The sequence below is a fragment of the Pongo abelii genome, chromosome 2 (genome assembly GCF_028885655.2).
Source record: "Pongo abelii isolate AG06213 chromosome 2, NHGRI_mPonAbe1-v2.0_pri, whole genome shotgun sequence".
Taxonomy (NCBI): Eukaryota; Metazoa; Chordata; class Mammalia; order Primates; family Hominidae; genus Pongo; species Pongo abelii.
The window spans coordinates 69,420,551-69,434,892 of record NC_085928.1 but is presented as its reverse complement, the minus strand read 5'-3'; the positions used below and the strand labels follow the sequence as shown (position 1 = coordinate 69,434,892).

Below are 14,342 nucleotides of genomic sequence, written 5' to 3'. Positions count from 1 at the left end.
GCTCCAAAACCTTTTCTCTGCACATTCTCTGTGGTAGGTGAAATGACATCTATGAAGAGTCCCTGGCAGACCACAGTAAAGGTAGCAGAGAATATGCAATGACTAAGGAAGAGAGAAAAGAAGAAAGAGACAAGAAGCGAAAAGAAGAGTGGAAAGAAAAGGGAGAAAGACTAAAAGTAATCAAACATTTAAAAAGACAAATGTGCCTCCGGAATCTGCGAACCCCAGTCGGCATCACATCCCCAGCCCGCCACCATGGCTGCCTACAAATTGGTGCTGATTCAGCATGGCGAGAGCATGTGGAATCTGGAGAACCGCTTCAGCAGCTGGTACAACACCAACCTGAGCCCAGAGGGCCATGAGGAGGCGAAGTGTGGCAGGCAGGTGCTGTGAGAAGCTGGCTGAGTTTGACATCTGCTTCACCTCAGTGCAGAAGAGAGTGATCCAGACCCTCTGGACAGTGCTAGATGCCATTGATCAGACGTGGCTGCCAGTAGTGAGGATTGGTGCCTCAATGAGCGGCACTATGGGGGTCTGACCGGTCTCAATAAAGCAGAAACTGCTGCAAAGCATGGTGAGGCCCAGCTGAAGATCTGGAGGCACTCCTATGATGTCCCACCACCTCTAATGGAGCCCAACCATCCTTTCTACAACATCAGTAAGGATCGCAGGTTTGCACACCTCACTGAAGATCAGCTACCCTCCTGTGAAAGTCTGAAGGACACTATTGCCAGGGCTCTGCCCTTTTGGAATGAAGAAACAGTTCCCCAGATCAAGGAGGGGAAACAGGTACTAATTGCAGCCCATGGCAACAGCCCCCGGGGCATTGTCAAGCATCTGGAGGGCCTCTCTGAAGAGGCTATCATGGAGCTGAACCTGGCCACTGGTATTCCCATTGTCTATGAATTGGACAAGAACTTGAAACCCATACAGTTCCTGGGTGATGAAGAGACCATGCGTAAAGCCATGGAAGCTGTGGCTGCCCAGGGCAAGGCCAAGAAGTAAAGGCCAGCGGGCAGGCTACTGTCCCCAGGAGCACCCTCCCTGCCCATCGTGTCCCTCTGCCCCTCCCTCCTGCACATGTCACACTGACCACATCTGTAGGCATCTTGAGCTGTAGCTGCAGATGGGCACCAGTGGCTCCCATTTTCATTTTAGCCATTTTGTCTCCTGCACCCACTCCCTTCACACAATCTAGTCAGAACAGCACTTCTAGGGCACGGCTTCTCAGCCCAAGCTGTCGAAAAGCTCCTCTTGTCCAAGAGAGTTTAAAGGTAGTGACCTGGGTTTTCACAAGTGCTTTGTTTACTAAGGACTTGTGGGGAAGAACCATGCCAAGCCATGACCAATGAAGCAAGACAGCCTGTTAAGCCACTGCCTGGGGGCTCTAGTCATTCCAGTGGAAGATGAATATAACCTCTACGGTGATGTGACAACTGTTTCTTCCCTGACCCCAGAGAAGCTGGCTCTAGAAGGTTGGGATCAATCCTGAATTTAGTTTATGTGTTACATTTATTTTTTTAAAAAAGGTATAGTATATATAAATAATACAAAATAATAACCCTTCTGGGATTTCTCGTGGCAGTTGAAATAGTCCCACATGTGGTCATCAGAAAATAAGCCATTCCTCATACCAATATGGGATAAGCTCCTTGACCTCTGAGGGTTAGAAGTACTTCCTGCTGTGTGTTTTGGAATCCCTCCCCCACCTTGTTTCGTGACAATGAAATGCCTCTTGGTCCTGTCCAAGTGTGTCTTTCTCTGACTGATTTCTGAATCATGTTCTAGTTGCTTGGCCCTGACACATGGGTCCAGTGTTCATTTGAGCATAACAGTACTAAATCCTTTTTCTTGATCTGTATAATAAAGGAGTGATCTGCAAAAAAAAAAGACAAATGTGAATAATTTCATTTATTACAGCACTGAGTTGCCATAGGTTATATTTATTGAGTGCCATCTACTCTATGTCAGACACTGTCCTAAGTGCTTTACGTGCATAATTTAATTCAGTCAACACATATTCACTGCACACCTTGTGTGTGCCAGGCACTTTTCTAAGCAAAGAATATTTTTGTAGAGAACAAAACAGATGAAAATCTCCTTCTTGGAGCTTACATTTCAGTAGGGAAGGTTTTATTTAATCATCACAACAAGGAAAAGAGATAGGAAAGGCAAGGAGAGAGGGAAAGGATATGTATGGACAGAAAAAGAGAATTTAGGGAGGGGAATGCAAAGGAGAAGAAGGTTAAAGCATCATCTTCAGGGCTTTGAGATGCTAGATGAAATGGATAAGTCCCTGTCCATGCCTCAGACTCTTCAACATAATGGCTAGAAGGGTCCCAGTACAATAGATTTAGTGAAAAGTCTGAGTTGTAACTATGTTTGAAGAAATATGCTTCCACATTATTTCAAATGTAGATGGTAATTTGAGGTGCTAACAAAGTCTTTCTGAATAGACTTTCTGAATAGTCTTTCTGTTTTAATAAAGAGATCAGACACATTTGTAATAAGCAGTGTTCACTTGCACATGTAACTCTTGTTTCTTCCAGCTATTCTGGTGAAAGGGAAAAAAAATCAGTGGCCTAAGAAATGATGAGCCAGCTAGCTGGCTGAATTTCTAACCAGCACCAACCATAGTATTAACAGATACCATTAACTGAGAACTTATTTGCTACACAACAAACTACCCCAAAACTTAGTAGTTTACCACAGTGATTTACTATTTCTTGTCATCGTGGGGGTTGGCAGGTGAGTTCTGGGCTCACCTAGGCTTGTTCATGTGACTGTAGTCAGATGGTGGGCTCTGCTAGGATGCTGTCCCTCATGCCTCTTTTTTCATGTGGTCTTTCAACATGCAAGAGTTTAGGCTGGGCTTCTTTACATAGAGGCAAGAGCAGTCCAAGAGAGGAAAAAAGGAGGCTCTTGCAACCTAGACTTGGAATTAGCCAGTGACACATCTGCCACATTCTAGGGGGTCAAAGTAAATCATAAACCCAGCCAAGATTCCACCTCTTATAGAAAGCAATAGTGGTACTTATAACCATGAGAAGAATTCTTGAAAAACCTCTGTAGGCAATCTACTTCATTTGCCATGTGCCAGAAATTTTACCTTATCTCAGTGAAACTTCCCAGCAATTTATGAGATAGTCACCATTGTATTCCTATTTTCCAGTCACAGAAAATGTTCCCGAAAGGCTAAATATCCTTTTGCAAGTTGGTGGAAGATCTAGGACCAATCTTAATCGCCTTAGAGTTCCAATTCACAAGCATCCCTCAATATGAAGGTCAGTAGAGTTAGAGGGATTGAACCCCACATTCCCTCCTCCCTGAGGGAAGAAGAAGAGCCTGGTACAGTCATGTGCTGCCTAACAAAGTTTTAGTGAATGCATGGACCGCATATACAAAAGTGGTCCCATAAGATTATAATACTCTATTTTTCCTGTACCTTTTCTATGTTTAGATACACATATACTTACCATTGTGTTACAATTGCCTACAGTATCCAGTACAGTAACATACTGTCAGGTTTGTAGCCTAGGAGCAATAGGCTATATCAAACAGCCTAGGTGTTGTCAAATTATACCCCCAGTTAACAGACAAAATGGATTCCCTGTGGCTCAAAAGTAAAAACAGACCCAAGGGGCCATGGAAGGGTGAGGGAGCAGTCAAGCTCTTCGTGTCCTTAGAGAATGTTGCAAAACCTGTTTTTCTGCAACCAAGTCAAAGAAGAGTTCCTGGAAACAACCGCAGCTGGGAATTCCCCAGTTGACCACCACAAGACCACCTCCTTCCAACTGACGACCTGGAACCAGCCAATTAAGAGAGACTGGTGATTTGGGGCTTTAAGGCCATCTAATCGACACTCTGTTTCTGACTCCCCTGATTACCCTCCCCTGCCCTGCAGTTTTTGCCTTTATAATCTCTAACTTTCCACCCTGCTTAGAGCCCATTTCTGTTTTACACCTGAAGCTGCATTTCCCCAATCTGCAGATTGTTTTTTACAGAAAATAAAACTCTCCCTTTTTCCTCCACAGATGTTAGGGACATTTTTTTTTTTTTTTTTTTTTTTTTTTGAGATGGAGTCTCACTCTGTCACCCAGGCTGAAGCACAGTGGCACGATCTCAGCCCACTGCTGCCTCCACCTCCCAGCTTCAAGTGATTCTCTTGCCTCAGCCTCCTGAGTTGCTGGGATTACAGGCATGCATTACTACGCCTGGCTAATTTTTGTATTATTAGTAGAGATAGGGTTTCACCATGTTGACCAGGCTGGTCTGAAACTCCTGACCTCAGGTGATCCACCCACCTCGGCCTCCCAAAGTGCTGGGATTACTGGCGTGAGCCACCATGCCTGGCCTCATGGTCTTTTGTTAACAGTGTGTAGCTGGCAATGGGTTCACACAATGACAAAATCACCTAACAGCACATTTCTCAGAACATATCCCCTTCTGTTAGCAATGCATGTCTGTAGTTAAGAGCTCTGCAGCTGGGGTCAGGCCACCTTGGTGTGTGTTTGAATCTTGGCTCTAAGTCTCATCAACTCTGTGACTTTAGGCCAGTTAGTTAGCCTCAATTTCATCACCTGTATAACATGGCTAATAAGAATATCTACCCCCATAGACTATTATGTGATATACAGGTAAAACTCTGCCTCAACTGAGTATGTGCTCTGTAAATGCTGATTTCTGTTGTTGTTCCCTGAGTGTCCTGATTGGTTTACCCTGAATCAAGCAGTACTACAGTCCCAAGGCCACAGTCTCTAGGGCTGTTGCTGATGCTGAGCCTATGTGGCTTTATCATCATTGTCCCTGCTGATCTTGCTAGTGATTCTGCTTTGCCTTTGGCACCGTGTTGCTGCTGCAGTGACCACTGCTGAGGGATCTTGTCCCTTTCTTTGCTCATTTGTTGCACTTCCTGCTTCCTGCAGCTGCCCTTTTGTGCAGGAGACCTGATGGCTATCCATGTTTACCTACAACATTCTCCCTTGTCAGTGCTCTTTTCATTCCTCTGATATCACAAAGGGAGGAGAAAACGGAAGTTTCCCAGATTCAGGACATTCGCTGTATTTGGCTCCTATACTAACTCAATTTGTGTTTTCTGTGCTTTGCAAGAGCAGTGTTTCAGCAGGAGGAACCACTAGGTGGCAGGGGTGCTGCATTCCCCAGCTCATGACCTTCTTCCAGTAATCTCAGTTATAAGGATACAGTTCCTTTCCAAACGAATGAGCTGCTTTTAAATCAACTTACTTATCAATATGAAATTCAAGGAGAAGAATAAATTTCATATACATTCTCTTGAAAATTTACTGTGATGGCACTAAGTCCACCAACAAGCTCTCACAGGGGTTATGTTACTAAAGCGGTTTTATAGCCTTTGGTTTGAAAGGGCACGGGAAAAGTAAATAAGCCTCTGCTTGCTTAGAGCACAGCCAAAGCTGATTGTATTTCCCTCTAGTTGTTAACACCTGACAGGACAAAGGTTCTTCGGGTTAAAGGTTCACGGACTCCTAGGCTTTTATTTCATTAATAAGATTATATTAACAGATACACCTCTTATTTCCCAACGAGGTCCCAAAAGGTTTTCTTGGGGGAGATGGAATTTCAGTAGCGTACTGAATGAAAAGGAGGTGTAGGGGCATCCTTCTTTCAATTACATCCCCACAGGAATCCAACTGGCCAAGTGGGATCTTCTTTTAACAAAATAGATTGGGGAGTACAAGGAAGGGAGGAGAGGTAAAGGCCAGGAGTGCCAATGAAACCCTTGTCTCACAGTGTGGGGGATCAAGAGATGCTGTATATAACTGACAGACAAGAAGATGTTTAATACTAATATATCCCTTACACTTACAAGGTAAATTTAATGTAGAGGAACAAACTACATTGGGTTGTAGCTATAATGGCAGAAGAAGGAAGGGGGAGACAGGATGGTGGTAATGTTAATAGGCTAAACTTCAAGTACCATAACAAAGTCCGCAGATAATAGCAAAAATTGAAAAAGCAAGAAATGGCACTACAAACGTGTCTTTTAGAGCCAGGAAGCTAATCACCATAGAAACAAAAAGCAGAAGTGGCTAACAGTCCTTGCCTCTCTCTGCAGGAGAGGAAGAAGGTGGGCAAGGGAGTGGCTGTACTATCTGACTTTCTACCCAGGACCTTGTTTTACTTTAAGAATAGGCAAGGAGGCCAGGCGCGGTGGCTCACGCCTGTAATCCCAGCACTTTGGGAGGCCGAGGCGGGTGGATCACGAGGTTAGGAGATCGAAACCATCCTGGCTAACACGGTGAAACCCGGTCTCTACTAAAAAACACACAAAAAATTAGCCGGGCATGGTGGCAGGCGCCTGTACTCCCAGCTACTGAGGAGGCTGAGGCAGAAGAATGGCGTGAACCCGGGAGGCGGAGCTTGCAGTGAGCCGAGATTGCGCCACTGCACTCCAGCCTGGGTGACAGAGTGAGACTCCAACTCAAAAAAAAAAAAAAGAATAGGCAAGGACAGGAAGATATTAAGGTAAAACAGATATCTAGGTTCATGGGAACAAGCACCACTGAGCTCCTCATTTGTGTCACTATATCTGATATGAATCATCACACTTAATCATATGCTTGTTTACTCTTTAGTTTAATATAACCACTACTTCCAGTTAGAAAGAAATGAGTGGCTTCAATTTCTACATGTAATGTTACCTGTCTCAAACTGGCATTTTCTAGCAAGATCCATTTTAGTCAATATTTTCCAAGGAGGTCATCCGGTTCTTTCTGATATAAATGAACATACCATTTTTCTTTGTAATAAACCAGAACCATAAAGAGCATATGTGCCTACTTGTACTTACTTTGTGACAGCTTAGCCTCATTCTTGGCCATGCATCTGTCAGCAGGACATGGTTACTCTAAAACAGCAAATCTGCTAAGTCTGACCCTCAAACTTCCTCTCTTTTCTTTTCAAACCCAAATCTAAAACACCAGCAATGACAGCCCATCCTTCAAAACACCCCAGAATTTGACAGTTCTCACCACACCCACCCCTAATATCCTAGTTTGAGATATCATCACCTCTCACTTGGACCAATGAAATCACCTAGTAACTGCTTCCATTCCTGCTCCCTAACATTGTCCAGGCAGCAGCCAGAGTGATTGTTTGTTTGTTTGTTTGTTTGTTTTGGTAAGGCATGGTGATAATTTGTGAAACACTGACTTATATGATGTATCCATCCCATCTCTCTTCTACCTCTATCCTGCTCACTCCTCTGCAGCCTCACTGGCCACCTGGCTATTCCTAGGCCCTGTTGAATATGCTGAGGCCTTCTGCCTGGAATGCTCCCCTCCTGGCTATCTAAATAGCTTGCTCTGTTGTTTCATTCAGGGTCTACTTTGTCACCTTATCAAAGAGGCTTTACCTGACCACCTGACATACAATAGACATATTCCTCCACCTCTCCAGCACTGTCCACCAACCACCTTGCTTAATTTTTCTCCATAATGCTTATTACCACAGAAATGTGATGTATATATTTTCTGTATTATCTGTTTCTTCCATTAGAACACAAGTAATTTATAAAGTAAAGACATTTATTTCTCACATTTCTGGAGGCTGGAAAGTCCAATGTCAAGGTGCTGGCATTTGGTGAGGGCCTTCTTGCTATGTCACCCCACGGCAGAAGGCAGAAGGGAAAGAGAACACACATGAGAGGGAGAAGGGAGCGAAACTCATCCTTTTATCTGGAATCCACTCCTGCAATAATTAATTAACCTACTTCCATGATAACAGCATTAATTCATTCACCTAGGTAGAGCCCTCATGATCTAATCACAGCTTAAAGATCCCACTTCTCAACACTGTTCCATTGGGGATTAAGTTTCAAATACATCAACTTTGGTGGGACACATTCAAACCACAGTAACATACTACCAGTGAACAACATGTGCTAGAGAGATATTTCCTGAACTGTGAGACCTGTTTATGGGACTTTTTTTTTTTTTTTTTTCTTTTTTGAGACAGGATCTCACTGTCACCCAGGCTGGAATACCATGGCACGATCTTGGCTCACTGCAACCTCCACCTCCCAGGCTCAAGCAATCCTCCCACCTCACCCTCCTAAGTAGCTGGGACCACAGGTATGCACTATCATGGCCAGCTAATTTTTGTTTTCTTTTTTTTTTGAGACAGAGTCCCGCTCTATCGCCCAGGTTGGAGTGCAGTGGCGCAAACTGGGCTCACTGAAAGCACTGCCTCCCGGGTTCATGCCATCCTCCTGCCTCAGCCTCCTGCGTAGCTGGGACTACAGGCGTCCGCCACCACATCCGGCTAATTTTTTTGTATTTTTAGTAGAGATGGGGTTTCACCGCGTTAGCCAGGATGGTCTCAATCTCCTGACCTCGTGATCCGCCCGCCTCAGCCTCCCACAGTGCTGGGATTACAGGCGTGAGCCACCACGCCCGGCCAATTTTTGTATTTTTTGTAGAGATGAGGTTTTGCCATGTTGCCCAGGTTGGTCTCAAACTTCTGAGCTCAAGCAACCCACCTGCCTCGGCCTCCTAAAGTGCTGGGATTACAGCCATGAGCCACTGTGCCCAGCCTGGGACATGATTTTAGATAGTACAAAGATAGGCATTAAATAACACCAAATCAGGTCAAGAGAGTATTTTCTTTTTGATGACTTAATCTCTCTCATTATGTCAAGAAAATCTCATTATTGCTAGTTTGTCTCTAATATTTGTAATTTATATTTTTTTATATTATTTTATTTTGGGGGGTGGGTGTGGTGGCTCATGCCTGTAATTCCAGCACTTTGCAAGGCCAAGGCAGGCAGATCACTTGAGCTCAGGAGTTCAAGACCAGCCTGGGCAACATGGCAAAACCCCATCTCTACTAAAAATACAAAAATTAGCCAAGCATGGTGGTGTGAGCCAGAGTCTGAGGTGGGAGAGTCGCTTGAGCCTGGGAGCCAGAGGCTGCACTGAGCTTACATCGCACCACTGCACTCCAGCCTGGGCAACAGAGTGAGACCTCATCTCAAAATATATATACATTTTTTTTTTTATTGATAATGGGATCTCACTATGCTTTCTGTCTCTATATATTTGCCTATTCTGTGTATTTCATGTAAATGAAATCATGTAGGTATGTATGTGGTCTTTCATGTCTGGCATCTTAGCATGATATTTCAAAAGTCCATCCATATTGTAGCATGCATCTGATGGTCTTAAACTCCTAGGCTCAAGTGATCCTCCCACTTCTGCCTCCCAATTAGCTGGGATTACAGGCACGCACCACCATACCTGGCTTGATAATTTATCCTTAAGGAAAAGAGAATGTTACTCTTCTGGGGAGTATGTAAAAGAAAAAAAAAAAGAGTATAAAATGGGCCTTACATTAGAGCCTAAGAGCCTTTGCAAGGAACAGTGTCTGACCAGAATTTAATAACTTTGCTTTGTTTTCATGGTATTTATTCTTAAGGATACTATTTATTTTAATTATTTGCCTGGTAATGTGTTAATCACATTTAAGTCTCCCAATAAGTCTAGGAGGGAAATGATGAGTTACCCATAAGACCAAAGTTTCCTTTTTCCTTCATAAAAGTTCACATAACACAAAATTCCCCATTTGAATTTTTTTTTTTTTTTTTTTTTTGAGATGGAGTCTCACTCTGTCTCCCAGACGGGAATGCAGTGGCACAATCCCAGCTCAATGCAACCTCTGCTTCCCAGGTTCAAATGATTCTCTTGCCTCAGCCACTCGAGTAGCTGGGATTAGAGGTGCACGCCACCACACCCAGCTAGTTTTTGTATTTTTAGTAGAGACGGGCTTTCACCATGTTGGCCAGGCTGGTCTCAAACTCTGAAATATTTTAAACTGTAAAATTCAGTGTTTCTTAGTATATTCATAACAATGTGTGACCATCTTTACTACCTAATTCCAGAACATTCTCATCACTTCCATAAGAAACTCTATCCCCTTTAGCTATCACCTGCCAATCCCCCTACTTTCCCCAGCCCTAAGCAACCATTAACCTGCTTTCTGTCTCTATATATTTACCTATTTTGAATATTTCATACGAATAAAATCATGTATGCCTATATAACATATGGTCTTTTGTGTCTGGCATCTCAGCACAGTGTTTCAAAAGTCCATCCACATTGTAGAATATATCTGTACTTTGGAAAAACTCTCAAACCATGCTTCTCCTCTGCTCTCACACCAACACAAAAACAGTCAAGACTTCTGGGACCCCAAAATATGTGGGGATTTCTCTTCATCAGCCAGCAGGCAAGCAATCAGTTCTGCAGTGGACACCAGCTGTGTGTTCTCCAATTCAATTTCAACACTATCTACCTAGACATAATGTCAGATCCTACAGGTTAAGGGTTCAGTCTCACAAGACTGCCCCCACCTCAGATATCAGTTGCAAGTTTGGGTCTCCAGAACTTCTGACCAACAGGCTTTAAGTTGGGGTTTCCATGACCCCCTCTTTGGGTTCAATTGATTTGCTGGAGCGGCTCACAGAACCCAGTGTAACACTTATGTTTTCTGGTTTATTACAAAAGATATTACAAAGGATACAGATGAAGAGATGCATAGGGCAAGGGATAGGGGAAAGGACACCTATCAGAGGGCCCTTGGCCCTCTGAAGTTTCACTGAAAAATCTACTCACAATAAGGCAGATTAATAAAAGAAGAGGTATACAAATTTATTAAACCATGTATACAGGGAGAATCACAGAGTGATTGCCCAATATCCCAATGGGGTTCAGAAGCTTATATACCATCTTGAGGTTACAGAAAGAACACGGACTTGGATCCTGGCAAAACAGATTATGGTGGGGGGATATAAATTCTATTTAGGGGCAATAAATGGTTACTATGGAGAATGATTGGATGGGGAACAGAAATTAATTCGTTAATAGTTCTCTTTGGAACTTAAATGATCCTCAGGGACAGTCATGATCTTATAAAAGGGTCTGTTCAGGTACATTCTTGGTCTCCTTTCCTGTAATGGATAATGAGACAAGGAGGGGAGCAACTGTTCTCCTTGGAGGGTCCATACTATCTTTATGTAGATAGGGAAAAAGTCTCTTCCAACTTCATACCTAAGAGTTTTAAACTCAAAATCCTCATTATACCAGGGAGCCATATTTTGGGATGAAATTCCCTGCACTCCCTCTGGCCTTTCATGAAGACTTCATTGGTTGCTCATGATTGAAGCATGGACAACCATATCAAAAAGTGATTGGACAAAAAATGTATGCTCTAAACCCAGCAAGGTCTGTCTGTTCAGATGCCTCTTGGCCTCTCTGTGCAGCATTCCTTCCTCCAGGGTATGGGGTAGGGCCCTCTCTGGAATGGGTGCCTTATGACCACAATCAGATTAGAGTCTTGCCAAGTAGGCAGGTGAAAGGAGGGCAAGAGAAGGTCAGAGAAAGAGATTCTGTTTACTGCAAAATGGGCTAGGAAAGTTATGAGCTAGGAACTGTGGATGAAAACCAATGTATCATATCACAGTATTCCATTCCTTTTTATGACTAAATAATATTCTACTGTATAGATATAACACACTTGTTTGTCTATTCATTAGCTGATGAACATTTGGGTTGTTTCTACTTTTTGACTAAATCAATAAGGCCACTAGGCACATCTGTGTACAAGTTGTTGTTTTCGTTGTTTAGAGATGGGAACTCTCTCTGTTGCCCAGGCTGGAGTACAGTGGTGCAATCATAGTTCACTACAGACTCGAACTCCTGGGCCCAAGCAATCCTCCCATGTCAGCCTCTTCAGTGTCTGGTACCACAGATGAGTGCCACCACACCCAGCTACTTTCTAAATTTTTTGTAGAGACAGGTCTCCCTATGTTGTCCAGGCTGGTCTCGAACTCTTAGGCTCCAGCAATCTTCCCACCTCTGCCTCCCAAATTGCTAGAATTACAGGCATGAGCCAGCATGCCCAGTTTGTATACAAGTTTTTGTTTGAACACCTGTTTTCAGTCTTCTTGGGTATAAAACTATTACAGATGTTTCCTGACTTACAGTGGGATTATATCCCAATAAACCCACCATACGCAGAAAATAGGGTAAGTTAAAAATGCATTATAACCCATAAGCCCACTGTAAAGTCAAAAAATTGTAAGTCAAACCATCCTAAGTCAGAAAGCATCTGTAGTGGAATTGGTGAGTAATATGTTATATGTTTAATTTTTTGACAAAAGGCTAAATTGTTTTCCAATGGACGTGTATTTAGTCCATTTTCACAGTGCTGATAGAGACATACCCAAGAGTGGGCAATTTGCAAAAGAAAGAGGTTTAATGGACTTACAGTTCCATGTGGCTAGGGAGGCCTCACAATCATGGTGGAAGGTGAAAGGCACTTCTTACACAGTGGCGGCAAGAAAGAGAATGGGAGAAGCGGAAGTGGAAACCTCTTATCAAACCATCAGATCTTGTGAGACTTATTCACTACCACAAGAACAGTATGCAGGGAATCACCCCCATGATTCAATCATCTCCCACTGGGTCCCTCCCACAATATGTGGGAATTATGGGAGTATAATTCAAGATGAAATTTAGGTGGGGTCACAGAGCTAAAACGTACCAGGGCATATATCATTTTGTATTTTCATCAGCAATGTATAAGTGCTCCATTGCCCCACATACTCATTAAAACTTGGAACTGTTGTGTTTTTTTTACTTTTAGTCATTTTGATGAGTATCCCATTGTGATTAATTTGCAATTCCCTAATGACTACTGATGTTCAGCATCTTTTCATGCGCTTATTGGCCATTTGTCTATCTTTTGGAGAAATATCTATTCAAGCCCTTTACATATTTTTCGTTTTATTTTTGAGACAAGGTCTCACTCTGTCACCTGGGCTGGAGTGCAGTGATGTGATCATAACTCATTACAGCCTCAACCTCCCCAGCTCAAGCTATTCTCCTGTCTCAGCCTCCCGAGTAGCTGGGACTACAGGTGAGTGTCACCATGCCTAGCTAATTTTTGTTATTTTTTGTAGCGACAGAGTTTTGCCATGTTGCCAGAGCTAGTCTCAAACTCCTGAGCTCAAGCCTCAGCCTCCCAAAGTGCTGGGACTACAGGCATGAGCCACCACTCCCAGCCCCTTTGCACATTTAAAAATTGTGTTCTTTTTGGTTTTGTTTTGTTTTAAATTTGGTTTATATTTTTGTTGTTGGGTTAAGTTTCCTTTTACAATAAGTTAACTTTTGTCAACTGAAAAATAAAAATAAAATTATATGCCCCCCAACTGACTGAACAGGCCCTCTCTTGGCCAAGGAGACCCTAGAAAAAACTTGGAAGCTGAGTTCCTACTCATGACAGGATGGGAAGTCAGACACCTCTTTATAACCCCTCCCTCTATAATCGCCATTAGATTTTCTTTCCTAAGGGTTAAACAGAAACCAGCCCTTTTGAAAGACTCACTCCACCAGCCTGATGCTGACCCTCCCATTTGCAGTTTCAATAGAACAACCGACTAGCATTCCTTCCTGATAAGAGATCACCCACCATCCAGGGAGTGGTTCTGGCCAGTCTACAGAGGACGTGCAGTGAGGGTTTTCACATCCCCTGCTTCACCTTTTGAAGTCAAACAGTAGAAAACTCTACCCTTGGATCATGCTAAGGCCACCATTTTTTAAACATGGGATCCATAGAGAGGTATGAAGCTCAACTGTACATGCACAAGTTGCTCCTTTCATAAATATTCGTGACCCCTCTTACAGTTTATTTAACATGTATATTTGGCCACTGTGTTTAGCATAAATCCCTGTCTTATTCTTCCAACCCTGGAAGTGCCTGTTTTTGGCTTCTGACTGGAAGCTAGGCTTCCCAGTCTGTCAAAATGGCTACCATGCAGGTTCAACCCTTTTTTATTTTTATTTTTTGATTTGATGTCTTGCTCCCAGACTGGAGTGCAGTGGCACAATCTTGGCTCCCTGCAACCTCTGCCTCCTGGGTTCAAGCAACTCTCCTGTTTCATCTTCCCAAGTAGCTAGGACTACAGGTGCAGGCCACCACATCCAGCTAACTTTTGTATTTTTTTAGTAAAGACGGAGTTTCACCATGTTGGCCAGGTTGGCCTCAAACTCCTGACCTCAAGTGATCCACCCGCCTCAGCCTCCCAAAGTGCTGGGATTACAGGCGTGAGCCACTGTGCCCGGCCAGGTTCAATGCTTTATGAGAAATAAAGTTCATCTGATTGGGCACAGTGTCTCATGCCTGTAATCCCAGCACTTTAGGAGGGCTAGACAGAAGAATCACTTGAGCTCAGATGTTTGAGACCAGTTTAGGCAACATAGTGAGCCCCACTATTTCTATTTTTTTTTTAACTAAAGAAAAATATG

The 14,342-nt window shown here is 43.3% G+C and overlaps 1 long non-coding RNA gene and 1 pseudogene across 3 annotated transcripts in view; one reads left to right on the top strand and one right to left on the bottom strand.

Annotated features, from left to right (window-relative positions):
• Positions 1 to 14,342, bottom strand: part of LOC129058529 (uncharacterized) — a 36,807-nt gene that overhangs the window by 22,062 nt on the left and 403 nt on the right. The gene's annotated exons all lie outside the window — the stretch shown is intronic.
• On the top strand, positions 113 to 1,474 carry LOC100442623 (phosphoglycerate mutase 1-like; annotated as a pseudogene).